Genomic DNA, 16,811 nt, shown 5'->3' on the forward strand with positions numbered 1-16,811 from the left:
GGACGGAGCAGGGTGTGGGGTTTCGTCGCGGGTTTTCGCGGCCTCGGTGTACGAATGGGTGGGCGGATGGGATGGCAGTGGGGAACCATGGCTTAGAGACGCGCTTGTTCGAAATATGGGGTAAGTTACGAAAGTACCCCCACCGATTTGAGGCGGTTCTTTCGGTTCAGGGGTACCACGGGCATTTCGCGTGTCGGGATTTCACAGGAGGTGGGAGTTTTCGCGCGCGTTGTAATTTCGGAATAGCAAGGCGCGGGTTGAGATGGAGGGAGTTGTCGGAGCACAACGAGACAAAGATATATCTTAAATATTTCGGGCTAACAAGGCGCGGGTTGAAGAGGCGGGAGTTTCACAGCACGATAGACAGAGACGCTAGCTTGAATTTTCGGCATAACAAGGCGCGGCTTGAAATTTCGGAAGAACAAGCTTAACGTGTACCCACAAAAAGACAATTTGCACCTCAACACGCACAACACACACACAAACACCATTTAGACTAGAGTAAGGTACACGTGCATTGCACGCATGAGATTTGGCAACCAAATTATGAATAAATACCACATTATAGCATGCAAGCTTTGAGTCATATATGCATGATGTAGATGTTCGTTTAATTCTTATAGTTCATTTCATTCAAAATCATCTAGTTTTTATAAGAAAGCTAATCTATTTTAAGATTCATGGAATTGTGCGTCGTAAGACATAAAGTAAAAACAAATAATGGCAAATCATGTAGAAAAACATTTGGGCAATTCTGATATGGAAGATTCTAGAACAAATAAGAAGTGCTTGTGTTTTGATGTTTATGCATTATGCTTAAGTTCAACCATGGAGTCTTCTAGATTATACATGTGGCGAAATCTGGTGGAATCTAGATGATATCCAACGGCCAGTAGTGCTCAAATTTGCCATCTTTGGACCATCGGATTCGCCTCATCCAACGACCATCTTTCAAAGTTAAAGTTACCCGTACACAATATAAAAAAATGTAATATATAATATATAGGGGTATAGATATAGATATGTGATGCGAAAGCCGCTCATCATCTCCAATTAGAATAGTGTGTCCATGCACGAATGCGACGTGGCCAAAAGATGTCTGCCATCGGTATCTCAAATTCAAATCAGTCTGACCTTGTTCAATGTGTATACATTACAACATGCTCGTTTCCAAACCACACCGCGCAGATCTCCGTTATATTCATGCATGGGTTTCAAACATCAGGATCTCTTATTCAAATATTTGAATTCAACTTTACATTGATTATGACCTCACCTATTCTTTTATACCCACACAGTAGTCTTCTATTTATAATTGTACCACTAACTTTCTCTCGTGCATGCATGCACACACACTACCAGTCGGCATTATCCATCGCACGCATACAATATTTTTCTTCAGGTCGGTCTCTCATGAAGGCACACACCCACACACATCCCCCTCTCCATCATATCGGGCATTCTTTATCTCTCACGCGTGCATACGCAACGATCGATGTTCCTCTATGTATGTGTGTATATAGCTAGGTCTTTCATAGTTCTCCACACAAACCGATCAATCGATATATCCAGTGAGGTCTCACCCTCTTTCCCACGTCCACATCGATCAATCTATACCTCTCTATATAGGATTAACATATATAGCTAATACACCCACATTAATTATATATCCAACGTCCCCCTCTCATCATCCATGCCTTCCGCTTCATCTCTCAGATGCGTGCACAATGGCAAAGACAGGGGGCAGTAAGGGCCCTGGCCCCTCCCCCCTAACATCACTATATATCGAGGCTAATTTGAATGTGATCATTAGACAATTGCTGCTAAAAATGGTTTAAGTTCATGAATTGACCCTCATCGTAAAGGATTAGCAATGCTTGGCCCCCTAGCTCATTTATTTTTCATGGCCCCGCCACTGCGCAACAGCGCACGTGTTCGCCCCCTCTCTCTAAATATCGATCTCGCACTTGTGCATTCCTTCATAGTCTCCCTCCACTCGACCCCTCGCACCATCTTCTAGCCCCCCACCGGATTTTGCCACATGTACAATCTAGCAGACTCCATGTTGAACTTAAGCATAATGCACAAACCTTAAAACAACAGTGGTTCTCTTTTGTTCTAGAATCTTCCGTATCATAACTGCCCAAACTTTTTTTCTAGTTGAATTGCCATTATTTGGTTTTACTTTATGCTTTACAACGCACAATTCCATGAATCATAAAATAGATTAAGGGCTTCTTTGATTCAAAGGATTCTCAAAGGAATTTTGGAGGATTCTAATCATTAGGAATTTTTCCTATCTTGGTTGTTTGATTCGTAGGATTGTAAACCATAGGAATTTTTCCATATGATTCATTTGCACTAGATTTGATAGGAAACATCCCATCCACTCAAACCTCTTTGAAAGAATTCTGCGTTTTTTCTATGCACAATCAAACACTCGTACAATCCTGTAGGATTCAAGACGACATTCCACTATAATCTCATGTTTTTCCTATTCCCGCGTTCTTAGCTTTTTTATAAAAACTAATTGATTTTGAATGAGATGAACTATAAGAATTAAACGAAGGGCTACATCAGGCATATATGAGTCAGAGCTTAGATGCTATAGTGTGGTATTTATTCATAATTTGGTTGCAAAATCTGATGCGTGCAATGCACGTGTACCTTACTAGTACTTCGAGTATGTGCAAAACACGTAAATTAGAATACCAATGGCACGCTACACAGTGTCTCTCTTACAGTTCATGAAGCCACGTGGCACATGTGGAGGCGTTGTCGCGACCTCCTTGCGTGGATTGATCACAGTGACGTGCTGCTGGTTCCAGAAGAATGTACTCGTCCTCCCTGAGCCATACTGGCGGTACATGCACGAAGCGAAGATGTGCACGCACGCCACGCACACACTCATTCCCTCGCACGCACACACGGGTACACGGGCGGACGCAATTTTGTACCAAGATCCACCCCATGTGATAATTTGACGTGTGTAAAGTCGTTCACTTCATTGATGGTCAATTAATACTGCGCATGCAAATTGAGTGGACGTGAGGGCGGAAGAAAGACATTATTACTCCACTGCGCGCATGCGAGTAGTTAAATCGTGGGTTGATAGTAGTACTTCCATTGGTCTCCTTTGTATTTTGTGCCAATTTTTGGCAGTAACATAATATTTACGCATTTGAGCAGTGTAGTACTTGAAATTTATGTTCCGCTAAACTCATCGGGAGCCGTTTCGGGCGTCAAAACCAAAACCATCAATTAATCTTTACCTTGTTCCCATCACATTCGAAAGCCTGCTCACACCTACTAGTACGTACCAAACCTGAACGTGTTCCCACTATGCAGGTATTAGTACTAGTGCTAGTACTTAGGTTATAAAAAGGGGAACTACCTAACCGAAAATTACTCTACCTTTCCTCCTCATAAGTGCTTCTTCTTCGTCCGTCGTTGCCATGGCCGGTGAGCAGAGCTCTAGGTCGAGAACTACTCGTAACAAGGGAGCGGCAACCAAGGCTGCGGAAAAAAGAGAGAGGGCTCGCCTCCACGCAGAGACCTCGAAAGATCTCTCACGGGCAGGCGATGGCACCCAGGAGCGCCCTAGCCACGGAGGCGAACATGCCGAGCCGGCGGAGCTGGAGTCGTTATCCCTCGACGGCATGCCCGATCAGCTCAATAAGCAGAAGGAGTTCATCCAAGGCTTGATGGAGTTGCTGAAGGAGAGCCTCGACGACATGCCCGCTGAGCTCAATCAGCAGGGGGAGTTGACCGCCGGCTTGGTGATGCTGCTGAAGAAGAGCATTGCCTCGGAGAAGAAGGCGACCGGCGAAATCCTGCGACTTCAGGAGGACAAGGCGAAGCTCTGCCACGAGATCGACCTGTTGAAGGAGAAGAACGCCGGCTGGAAGAAGCTGCATGAGAACAGTAGTTCCTCGATGAAGATGCTGCAGGCCCTCGTCATGGAACAGAAGGAGGAGTTGGCGAAGCTCCGCATTGAGCACCCGGCTGCTGTCAAGGTACGTAATGCGGCCGTGGAACAGATGATGAAGGCTCACGTCGAGAAATCCCGCGTCATGGACAGAATGAAGAAGATGGCGGAGGAGACGCGCAAGGAGATGTAGGTCGTGGAGGCGATGAAGAAGCAGTTACGACTCTGCAGCGAATTAGATCATTTGGGGTGATAATCTTCCTTCTTCTTTTGCTCCTGTGTTTCATCTTTTGCTTCGGGTGTTTCGCCGCACGTGTCACGTTCTCTGCGAGGCATGAATAGAACAATGTTTTTTGAGGGAATGAATAGAACAATGCTAACAATGAGATGACTAGCAAATTAGATCATTTTTATCGCCATATGGCACTGGGCTGCCGTGTTTCGTGCTCCTCCGTCGCAGTACTACTCCAGTGGAAAACTTGAGTATACCGCACAGTTCTTTGCTCCTCCTCGATCAGGTCGTCGGCGCATTTATACGAGCAGTCAAATCACAAGGCCCCGCCTTCCAGCAGTAATGAGCCGTCAAATCACAAAGGCCCTCGCCTCTCGTGAAACCGACCAAGCTAGACTGCCCCGCCCTCTAGCCTTTTTAAAAAAGTATACTTTTGTATAGCAGTAGTATCGATGGATTGCACCATGGAGCAAAACTTGAAATTTAAAAAAAGGTGGTACATATAGAGAGCGCTCGTCGCCAAATTATGCATATAGTACTATTAAAAAGGCTAGTCACAATAATGGTGTCCAGCACAACCCACCCCTCAAATAAAACTAAGAGGGTGCTTGGATACGTTTTAGTCCCATGACTAAAAGTAGTGGGACTAAAACATGCTAGCCTCACCCATGCTTGGATCCAAATACTAAAAAGGCTAAAATCAAGTTAATGAGCATTTATTATCCTCCAAACCCTCCAATCCAGAACTCGCCTGTGTTAAAGGAGAGGAGTTAAATGAGTAGAGAGAGGACTAATCCACATTTTAGTAGGGGTACCCCTGACTAAAAATTTTTAGTCTCAAGACTAGTTTTAGCCCCTCTTTAGTCAGGGGTGCTTGGAACTTTAGCCACTTAAAGAGACTATTTTTAGTCAGACTAAAATAAGTCCCTTGGATCCAAGCACCCTCTAAGCATCCTGGAATTCTTTGACAAAACTAAGCACCCTGAAATTCTTTGACAACTAAACTGCTGGCTATATGATGTTGGCCATATATATTGTACGTATATAATGTGAAGAAACGAGTGGTAGTACTATACCAACTAAAAGATGAAATGTAAGAAATACTAGTATGTACATACTGAAGAGTTAAAGTAACGAGAAGAAACATAACATAGTTCTGCTGGGGGCTCAGCACAACACACCCCTCAAATTAAATTAAGCACACCTGAAATTAAACTTTGCAACTATTCCGGTACACACTGCATTAGAACCACCATGAGCAACGACACTGCCACCTTACTCGGAGTCCTCGTCCACGTCGTCGACTTCGTCCTTGTCCCTCTTCCTCTTGGCCGATACTTCTTTGCTTGAACCGCACACTTGGCTGTTGCTCTTCATCCAACCCTTGTAGATATTGAAGCTAAGGTAGCCATCCATTGCAGCATAGTGGATGTGGTCTATATCTAGTACATTCCGCTGCCATGCATGACGATGAAACGTGTATGGAGGTTTCTCCAGTTTACCGTACGAAGGATGAACCATGGCTCCTGCCAGAGTCAGCATTGAAGGCTGACGAGAGGACACCAGCCGATTCTTCTGGAGGTCGAAGGTGTTGCCTACAACGAGGCCTATCCGACGCATGACTTCTTTGTCATTACCAAAGTCTACAGTAACGAATTTGACTAGGTTGCTCTCGAGGAAGTCCTTAAAATCCTGGCACTCAACGTCGGCATGGCATATGTGGTAGACCAAGCATAAGTCATGCACGCAAACCTGGATCATGGCGGGCTTCTTCCTCTCTTCGTCCTTTAGATCCTTCTCTCGTCCCAGGACTGTGGTGTACTCAACATCTAGCCCAGCGACCCACTCATCATCTGAGTCTTCGAACATGCGTCTGAAGCGAGAAAGGCATCCTTTCACCGTCGCGGAAGAACGGGTGTAGATGACGTCGAACTCATCGTCGGTGATGGTTCTAACCTTGTACTCACCGCCGATCGTGGAGATTTGGGACGCCATGGATTTGGGAGGAGGGTTAGGATTAGTGGAACTGCCGTAATGTGAATGGACGGGACGACTAGGAGCGAACCGCCGTAGTATTGAAGGACGTGCGGGGATGAGTAGGAGCGAACTGCCAGCGTGCGAACGGCAGGGTAGTGGCTTTCCATTCTACCATGATACGGGCTTCCGAGAGCCCTTGGATCTGAGATCGAACGGTTGCATGGCGTGATTCTAGACCTATGGGTGAATATCCTATCCTGGAGGGTTATTCTGCAAAATTTCAGCAACTTAGCATGCGACCGTTTGATTTCAGATCCAAGGGCTGCCAGCAGCCCGTATCATGGTTGCGCCTACCACGACCGTCGCGTCGCTCGCGCGGTCGCGCCCTTGGAGATTTAACACGGTGCGTTAGGCTATCTGATGTTGGCATGTCATACATAGTCATCACTTAGTCACTCACTAGTAGAACGCCCGTGCGTTGCTACGGGCTACAATGCATAGAAATAAATAAATAAAAATAAGGTTGTCTCCAAGGACAAAGATCATTTCTTTCTGTACGTCCAGGTGTGCGGTTGAACCCTGGGATCCGCAAAATTCAACCATCGACATTCCGAGCTCCACCAAAACCAGATTATATGTGAGGAAAAAATGTGGTTGCCCGTACTATTTGTCATGGTACCTCCAACACACGGGCCCAACACAAAAAATCCTAGCCCATGATGCACCCTTCCCTTTTCTTGTTCAAGCCTCCTTTCCCGCTCGGTTTCCGCCATAGCAGGACATTTCTTGTTGAAGCCCTATACTTTAAACCCGGATGACGCCCACCTCACCTTCGTCATGGTGCCTCTCTCCTCACAACGTACTTCCTCACAGACCATCAAGGAGAAGTGCCCCGCCAACCGCCCCTCTCTCCCCCTGGCCCCCTCCCCCTTGTTCGTGCTGATCCGCCACCGCCATCCAGAGGGAGGAGTCTTGTTTGTTGGGGGATACCTCCCTTCCTGACGTAGGGAGGAAGGGTGAGGGGAGAACCGAAGGCCGTGTAAGTGGAGTCGAGGTGCAGCCACCGGCGATATGACATGAAAATTGCTACTATTTCACTCAGGAATTAATCTTGCTTGTATATCATCTCACTTATGCCAAATCATAATCTTGATTGATATTGGATCTCCCCCTCAATACAAAATCAAATGAAGTTAGATAAGAAAACTTCTGCTATTTTCATGTTAATAACATGAGGTAAAGTAATCAGTAAGCAGTTTAGTTCCTGAGAGTGGACCCAATATTCCAGTCTCATATGCTCACCGGATTGGCAAAACTTTACAAATCGCATTAGAAAAGTACCATGGTAATTTATTTACCTAACAGGAAAAAGATCAAGAAAATGCAGGATCTAACTGAACCATTAGCTCCCAATGGCTTGTTATCTGCAACCTTTACAAAATCTAAAAAAAGAATATTTTGAAATATGATGCCCAATAACAATCATGGATCAGATGGTTGTATCTGATTCCAAACAGACTGAGGCCCTGTCCAAACAACAAATAATAATTTCCTGATTCAATAATTTTATGCACCAAGTATAATCCAAATAGGAATACGTAGCACTTAAATTGATGAATAATGAACCTAACTGGAGATCGGATGAGCCAGAGTTTGGTTGGAGCTAGAGTACCACCATCGACCCACATCATAACTGTATTATGTCATCCAACGATCTAGCACACTGGTTGAATCCATCCAGATTGATGTTCTTGCTGTGGATTCTTGCCTAAAGAGCTGCATCCCGATCAATTTTTTTGCCGTTGAATCCATGCCTTCGTACCTAGAGGGCCGCATCCTAATCGAAGTGTTTGCCACTGAATCCATGCCTTCCTGCGTTGAAGATCGCATACTGATCTGAAGTTCTAGCTTAATGAACTCTTAAACTCACATTTTTCCTTGCAAGAAAATTAACCTAATAACCCTACATCTAAACGCAGAGAGTATCCTCCGATTTGCAAAATATATGTAAACATTGCATAGTCTAATTAGGTATTTATTTAATGAATCCTTTTACATTGGAAATGTATTTCAGTAAAAAGAATCTCAAACCTATAATTTCTCAGTTCAATACTTAAATCATCTTAGCATTTCATCCCCTTCCTAAAAGCATGAATGGACATTATTTGAATTAGAATCTGAAGTAGGCCTCCAAAAGGAGATAGGACACAAAAATTGGAACCATCACTGGTAGATGCAATGGGATTGAATAAACAACCCATTGTATCTTAGCAATAGAGCAATGGCCCTAGTTCATGTTTGCAGACCATGCCATCACTTAATTTCCATTAGATATATAAAAAGAGTCAGATATTGAAAATAGTATATGCATACTTCACACTTTAAAAAAATCCAAAATATAAGTGGCGAATAATTTTACGTAGCAAGCTCAGGACTTGAGTGCCCTCACAATGTTACAAGAGACCTAACTTTCATTTTTTGCTTTCGATAGGCTTAAATTCAGAGCACGATCAGCTGTTTGGAACTGTTACAAAGTAGTAATTGCAATCTTCATCCATGAGGCACAAACTAATGCTCGTTAAAAATTCATGGTTCCTCCTCTCACTTCTGCATTTCACAAACTGAACAATACCATATGACATCTCCATGTTACTTGTAGTAAGCAAAACAACATAAATTGCAAAAAAGAAAATATATCTAGAAAATAAATATATATGCAGTGCAGAAGCAGAGGAACAACATGCAGTTAGATGTCTATTACGGAATTATTTTGCAGGCAACTGAATACTTAGAATAAAATAGTACTGACCAGGAGGGCAATCAATTCATACTGGTATTGTTCTCCATGACCATAATGCATCTATGCCTGAACAATTACGAGTACAGATGAGAAAGCATAGCATTATGGTAGCATTATGAGAACATCAATTAGTTGTGGCCCTTCCTGCATTTCATGTCAAATATGCAGGTGTTAGTAGATTAAACACATACAACTTACCTACAAAGACTCGATGGTGAAAGTCGAAAATACTCTATGCACTGACAGATAATTCTTCTACTGTTCACTTGGACATAATCAAATTATTATTTAGAATATTACATATCAGAATAATATGTGCCAATGTAACAATAGACTGGCACTGAGATGGTGACATCTGATCAATTTGCCTCCTTCCAAATAGAAGTTCAAGAAAAATTAAACTAATGGACCAAGTGAACATGAAAGACACAAGTATACGAAAATCAAATTGTTTGTTCACCATATATTATTGGAAAAGATATTGAACATCCTCCCCCCCTCTAGTTTGGTGCATAAATTAGAGGTACAAAGAGATACTAAACAGCACATAACAAGATTTTTGATTTTTTTTAAATTATGCATAAAGAAACTGTGACCATGTCTCAGAAAAATAGTACAAGAACATTAAACCTTGACAGAAGTAGATGGAACGCTAGAAAGTGAATGAGCTACCGGAGGCTGAAGGACATTGGTCAGGAGTTAGGACACAGCGAGGCGCAACAGTGATCACTCAACCTTGGGTACTACAGGGACTTCAGGCCTGAAGGACATTGGTCATGAGTCAAGACCATCAGCGTGAATCTCATCGGTGTGCGGGGAAGCATCTAGAGATGAAGGTCGTTCGTGCCGCCGCCTGGTGGATTGCTACAGTTGTGGGAGGGGGGTTTGCCACCGTCTCCTCCCGGATGTTGTGCCGCCATTGTCACCTTATGATCGGACACAGTGGATCGAGTTACATCTAGAAGAAACAAAATGAATGTCATAATTAGTAAAGAATTTTCAGTGACAAAAGGATAAACAACAATTGGAATGTTAAAACAAAACTTGCACCTACACAAGTACTGTATATTTTATATTAGAACAAGTGCAGATCATGTCCCACTCTTCACTTTGTTTACGAAAAAGTCCGGAATAGCAATCTTGGCGAGCCATGTAAGGAAGCATCCCGTGATCTCGGACGGGTTCCATCCGCGTGGCGCGCTGCTGATTCTGCCATGAGTGCGTGCTGAGAGGAAGGATCCTGAACCTCCATTATCAATAGCCCGGAGCTGCATTGGCCTTCAGATTAGATCGTGGTAGCTTGGTAGGGGTCAAGAATTTGGAGGAGGTGAGGGAGTAGGGTGGGGATCACAAGAACTCACCCATATCTTGGGTGATGGCAGACCAGGTGGCGTCGTGTTGGTGCTTCGCGGGCTGCCTCTTAGCTCCGACAGTTGCCATATGAAAAATAAGCTTAGTAGTGTTTTATGATCATGAAATGAAAAGGCATTCTTCGTTCTTTGTTTAGTCTTGGCCCTGCTCCTCAGACATCCTCCTATTTTATCTCGCCCCCTTCATTGTTGTGTGCTATCACAAGCCTCCTACAGAAAAGAGATATGTAGAGAGACAAATCTATGTTAACATAATCACACAAATTATATTCTTCTGTCCCTGCCATTTTCTTTATTGAGCCCCCCTCAGCTTCCGACTCCGTTCCATTCCGTTTATATGGCAGCTACCACCACCATAGCTTCGAGAAATCACATATATTATTCTACTCTACTCACGAATGAACACGAGGAATATTTGTTAGTGCTGTAACAATAGCTTCACAATCTTCTCTTGCCATCTTAAATGACCAAGCCAATTACATGCCAACATGAGAAGATAAATAAAATGGAAATATGCAAGCTCACTACACATTGCACAAACTCGCATGACAGATTAAGCAAGCAAATGTCTAACCATACCTGCGGAAAAAGGCAGGAAACAACACATTGTAGGTAAAAATTAGTAATAAACAGAGGAAATTAGTAACAAGCAAATAAATCTGAGAGGAAACCTCTGAACTAATGATCTATAGTGTTCAATGGCAACAAAAATGACACCGTCATGTTCAAGAAAATCCATCCACGTCAATCCTGAAAATCGTCGTTCCTTCAATCGGGGCCAAGAATGTGATCCTGGGCTTGCCTCCCTATCGTCAGAGCAAACAAAAATCAACCTTATTCTATATCCAGTCATGGTATAGAAAGGCACCGCCGCTGCTCCATGACTCAAAAAATAACATTAGGTGTGAAGCATTGCAGTTTAAATAGGATGCATGATGTGATCCATTAAGCACCAAAGCAAATACTTCTAGATCATTTACATTCATTATTTGATGCTAAGTAGAAGGTCATTTGTTGAGGTAAACTGGTTAATAAATTAAATGATACATCGATTTTTTGCAACAAAGCACATATGAAAAAAGTATGCGGCATACTGATTAAAACACAAGACATCTGTATTTCATCAAATTGCACACACCTGGTACCGGCTCTAGAAGGAAAGGGTGATGCAGACCATGTGTTTCACCTAGGCACACCCTCGAACACTGCCTTGTCGAGATTTGTTGGTAAAGGTCAATTTGGAAAGCCTTGAGAACACCAGTGATTCAACACATAAAAAAGAAATTGTTGCTTACGGACTCCCTCTTTAGGAGTAGAGACTACCATAAAAATTAAGAATAAAAGCATATGTTTGTTGTAATCATGTATCGTACAAATAGATGAACAACCTTTTCTAAACTATTGATATTCTGCTAGCTTACAGCAATTGTTGCTTCTAAAAATTAAATCCATAACTAAAAATGAATAGACAGTTGAAAACATCACGTCGACAAACACATAAACCAAATCTCTTGATATTTAGTGGTGCGGAGTGGAGGTGTTAAGTAGAAAATCCTTATGTACCTAGCAAGAGTTGAGCATAACTCTCATGACAACATTGTAGTTGCTCTAAAAAAAGCGTTGTAGCTTATGCAAGGCTCTCAGTTTTTCTCCCTTACCTTTCATACTACAGAATGATACATTTTAATGTACCTGTGCCAAGCCAGGTTGTAGTGCATGCTGTATCATCAGCCAATCTGATCATGAGAAACAAGTGCTTCAATTAGGTCACCTCCAATTAATTTAACTAAATAGAATAGAACACCTGAAGAAGAAGTAAAGTGAGTCTCCGCCGCGACAACTTTCACTTAGTAGGATATACTCGTCCCAGGAGGCCCGACAACATCCTCCTGACTGCAATTTTAAGCCTTTGACACATAGCATCATGGTTCCCTGCAGAACCTGCTTGTCACTGTCAAGCACTGCGATGTGTGCTGCTTACGTTCGGTAAGAGATAAAAAAGCACTATGTTATAGAAGAATATGAGCTAAAGAAGGTAAAGCAGAAACCAGCAGAAAATTAAACCGGCTTTCTTTAAGGAAAAATAAAAACCAGCTCTGAACTGTAGAGCATATACAAATTGGTAAGAAAAATGGCCTCTAAATCTGCGGCAAACCACTTCACACCCTTCACCCCAGCAGAGAGCCAAGTCTGAAGGTCCTCCAGATTCTATTATGCTATTATATCATGTATTAGCACATGAAATTTGCAGCTCTGTGGCTAAAAGTACAATCAAGTGGTATAAAGAATGATTCTAACAAACGTTTTGAAAGTATAATACCCACTCGTGGATCCTTATCCTTATGTGGTATGCTCATATGCATACTTGTTGTAGGAATAGGCAGCTTGCACTTCTTGTAGACACAGTGCATAGTAATTTTAGTTCTTCTGACTTTGATTTCCCTTAATTTTTCTTCCTGCAAAAACTAAGAATAAGGGCAGCGATCTCAGCAACAACAGTGTACAAAATCAACTTTGGTACGTACATGTGCAAAATCAGATGCCATAGCATAATTAGGATCTGGAGGACCTGGACGTGGGCGATGCAGGGCATCGTTGGAGGGACATGGATGGCACGTCGGCGAGCATGCCGACGGCTGATCCACTCCCTTCCCTTCTAGCCCAACACCGCTCCCTCTATGCCCACTCCGCAAGCAGCCGGAACTCAGGAAACCAGGATGGTAGGAGTGAGAGAGAGAAGATATAGGGGAAGGGAAAGGCTGCATCTTGAGCATGCCGGCGCCCGATCGAGAACCGCGATGCACGTGAGAGGGAAGGGTGGCGGACTCCAGTGCCTCGCCCCGATGGGAGTTTGGGGAGGCACTGCCCGCCACGGATTTGATCGCTCATCGCGCTAGGAGCTCTGCTCATCATCTCCTTACTGTTTTCCAGATCGAAACATGAGAGGGGGCATAGTGGGGCGGCGGTGGGGGAAAGTGAGGAGAGGTGACGGCGGGGCAGCGAAGGTAGAAACCCTAGCGGCGGCCGGGCATGGGGTGGGGGTCTGGAGCGTTATCGCGTGGGGGAATGGAGAGGTGGAGCTGCTCCTTCCGCCGCGCTCGAAGAAGAGGTCGGTCCGGTGGAGCATTAGAGGCGGCGACGGAGCGAGAGATGGGGCGGCGGCGGTGGAGCGCGAGACGAGGGAGAGAGAGAGGTCGCAGCGGGAGCGGTGGATCGAGAGGAGGGGCGGCATACGGATTTTTTTAGTGTAGCGGTGGTGGGAGGTGGGACGGAAAAAACCAGACGAAAAAAACCAGACGAAAGTGGTGGGAAACATGGTTTTCGAGAAGAAACAACAGGCTAACCTGCACCCCAGTCCATTCAAGATGTACAAGTATTCTATACTGGCATATGGTTTCATGCACTACAGCAGTGTATATAATATATAGTTGTCTATTTGGGCCTAAAAGAGAAACCACAACTAAGCGACTCTATGCTTTGTCTCGAGGAGTATATTTACATAGTCCTATTATTTTTAAAAGATTAAAAGTAAATGTTATAAACTACTGAAAAGAAATTAGGGGAAAGTGTAGTGGCAACCTGATGAGAGACGACATCTAGTTTTCAGGGGAAAGTGTACATGCCATTTTCTCGTACTATCAGAAGGGAGCATCAAAATCATAATTGCGTAGCTTTTAGTCTTTTGCCAAAAGTTCAGGCGAATCATTTATCCTTTTATCTAGACGTTTGAAAGATGCAGCACTGGGACTCTCACAACAGCCACTTCCAATGGGACATACCACCCTTGAACAGGGTGGAGCCTTGCCAGCGGACACGTATGTGGCAAGATGATTGTCCGGTTGCTACTGAAGACTGGTTTGACAATAGTATGGTACACTGCAAAGAAGGTCTACAGATATTAATGCAATGGTGCCAAAAGCCAAACCTACATTTACAGGGTGAGTCACTGCAACATTAGCTAGAGCCCATAGTTAATTTTGTAACTTAAGAATGCATCAGACAAATAAATGGCGCCTACAGACAAATGATTGTAAATGACAATTGAACAAAAGATTGCCACTTACTGTCCGTCAAAAAATATGACTTGCATACTATATTTGCTTCTAAGACAAAACATGAAGTAGAGAGAGAACACAACCTGATATTCAGCAAGGAGATACTTATAAGCCTCATGATCAACGAGCTCCTATCCCTCCTGTAGTGCATCTACTCCTGGAGCACCAACACAATTTTAATCACAACATCAACTCATCTCAGCAGCCATATGACGATGGATCAGTGCTCACTCACATTTACCAGAGGCAAATCATAGAATCGACAACTAAATGCAAAATCCCAAAGAAGATCCTAGCCGACACATTATACATCTCGCCCTAATTGTTACAAGAAGCTGCACATCGACAACGAAATCGAGATTGGACCCACTTGCTGCCCACTCAAGCGATCGGTGGAGAGCACAAGCAATCTAGGAATTCAGGGGAGGGGGTCGAGTGGGAGCTTACCCATCTCTTGGACGGGGGGCGCCAACCCATGCCGAGGGGCCGCGGCGAGGTGCTGTCGTGGTGGTGCTTCGGGGGCTGCCATGGCCCGTCCTCCTCGCCGCCACCCGCGACGATGCGCCAACGCTTGTCGTTGCATGTCCTCCTGGGCGGGGCGGTGGGATTGAGACGGATTGGGGGGAGCCACGACCTCCCTTGAGTCCTGCCCTGACCGGGAGTTGCGATGGCGCCGACGCCGGCGGTCTCGGAGGTCGGCGTAGGAGCACAAAGTTAGGCGACGGAGGTTGGGAACCCCGGCGATGGTGGTGGCGGAGGCTGGGAACCCCGGCAATGGTGGCGGCGGCATCCCAAAACCACGCCCTAGGATTTCCTAGATGGAGGAAGCAGCTGGATCGAGGGGAAGTGGCGGTGTATTTTTCTTTCCTTGTGTAGTTTTTAGTTTTCTGAAAATCTGTTATTTGTTTCCTGAAACAAATTGCACTAATGAGAGGAATCAGTTGATTTGGATATGTTAGGAAAGTTAGATTAAAATTTATTATTTGTTTCCTAAAAATATGTTATTTGTTTCCTAAAATAAATTGCAATAATAAGAGGGATCGATTGATTTGCATAACTTAAGAAAGTTAGATCCGTGATTTGTTATAAGTTAGGAAAGTTCTGGTTTGTAATAAAGAGTAGAGAGAAAAATAAACCGATAAACCAGGGTGGGAGGTTTTTTTAGTGCGTGCGGGTGGGGGGCGGGGTAGGGGGTTGGGAGGGGACGAAAAAAAACCAGTCAAAAAAAACCAGACGAAAGTGGGGGGACTATTCAACCAACTCGACCATTAGGAGTAGAGATACTACAACAAGGTTGGCTATAAGTGTAATTTTTTTACTCCTCTCTATCTCTTTCTTCGTACTCCCTGCGTCCCATAATATAAGAATGTTTTTGACACTACTGTAGTGCCAAAAACGTTCTTATATTATGGGACACAGGGAGTACTAGTATTTATTGCATTTGCCAAGGACTGACCTCTTCCAATGAAATGGTGTTGCTAAGTTTGCTTCATTTAATTAGCTATAGACTCAAAATTGTCTTTTCACCTAGGTACACGCGCTTAGCACCGTTTCTTCCTTGGGTCACCAAACTAGTCTCTCTCTTCTTGATTAACTTGCCACATCAGACTTTATGCCTATGTGGCAAGCTTAAGCACCTGTAGGAGCAAGTAAAAATAAATACAATAGTGCGCTTTACATGGAATTTTTGCATATGTGGAGGAAAGAGAGGCAAGGAAAATGTGAAGAAGTGGGCTCTCATGCAAGAGCCAACCTCTACTACATGGTGGAACATTGGGAGAGGCACCTGTATGGAGGTGGTCAGGAATCGGGAGACTCACGTCGGTCGTAGCGCCGCAGTTAAAATGATAATGGCAAGTCAAATCACGGGCCCCACCTGTCCAGCAGTAACTCGCTGTCAAATCACACAGCCCTACGTTTGCAGCAGCCTACTCCCTCGTCTTCTCGCGTCTCTGTCGAACCGACTAGGCGGAACTGCCCCGCCTACCGCGCAGGAAAAGCCCCACCCTCGAATTTTAAATACAACTACATCTACTTAAGAATCCAATGATATACTTTTTGTGACATAGTAACTCATATTTAGTTAGTCAAATGGATGACCTAGAACTACATGCAGGCCTTATAAATCGAGACGCCTAAAAATAAAAAAACCGAGACGGAGAGGGTAGTTCAGCACGTATCTTTTTAGATCAATATAATCGGGATTCACCAAGAGCAAAACCAAGTGGTAGGCTGCTCCTGTCGTGTTGGCGTAGCAACTCAAGCAGGGTCAGTCCGCACACGAAATGGCGACACACTTAACAGGATCCCTTTGGCCGACATGTGGCTCACCCACCGTCTTGTTCCACGTACGATGCACCAAATTACAGTTCGGAGCAGCGGTTGGAATTGGAGGCACCCGGTCGTAGCGCCGCAGTAGTAGAAAATGAGCGATGAGGGGTCAAATAAC

General features: G+C 44.1%; 1 long non-coding RNA gene across 16 annotated transcripts; it reads right to left on the minus strand.

Moving 5' to 3' along the window:
* Positions 1-7,466: 7,466 nt before the first annotated feature.
* Positions 7,467-15,244, minus strand: LOC123180362 (uncharacterized). 16 transcript variants are annotated; one of them, XR_006490908.1, is made up of 7 exons: positions 14,810-15,244; positions 11,966-14,519; positions 11,446-11,554; positions 10,299-11,113; positions 9,992-10,205; positions 7,769-9,895; positions 7,467-7,663 (listed from the first exon to the last, which is right to left on the minus strand). It is a non-coding gene; the product is annotated as an uncharacterized lncRNA (long non-coding RNA). The 16 variants fall into 16 exon arrangements; XR_006490893.1 differs by having other exon boundaries at positions 7,769-8,758; positions 8,947-9,081; positions 9,673-9,895; positions 10,299-14,519; positions 14,810-15,243; XR_006490905.1 differs by having other exon boundaries at positions 7,769-8,758; positions 8,947-9,081; positions 9,610-9,895; positions 10,299-14,519; positions 14,810-15,243.
* Positions 15,245-16,811: the final 1,567 nt, after the last annotated feature.

The sequence above is a fragment of the Triticum aestivum genome, chromosome 1D, assembly GCF_018294505.1.
Source record: "Triticum aestivum cultivar Chinese Spring chromosome 1D, IWGSC CS RefSeq v2.1, whole genome shotgun sequence".
NCBI classification, from domain to species: domain Eukaryota; kingdom Viridiplantae; phylum Streptophyta; class Magnoliopsida; order Poales; family Poaceae; genus Triticum; species Triticum aestivum.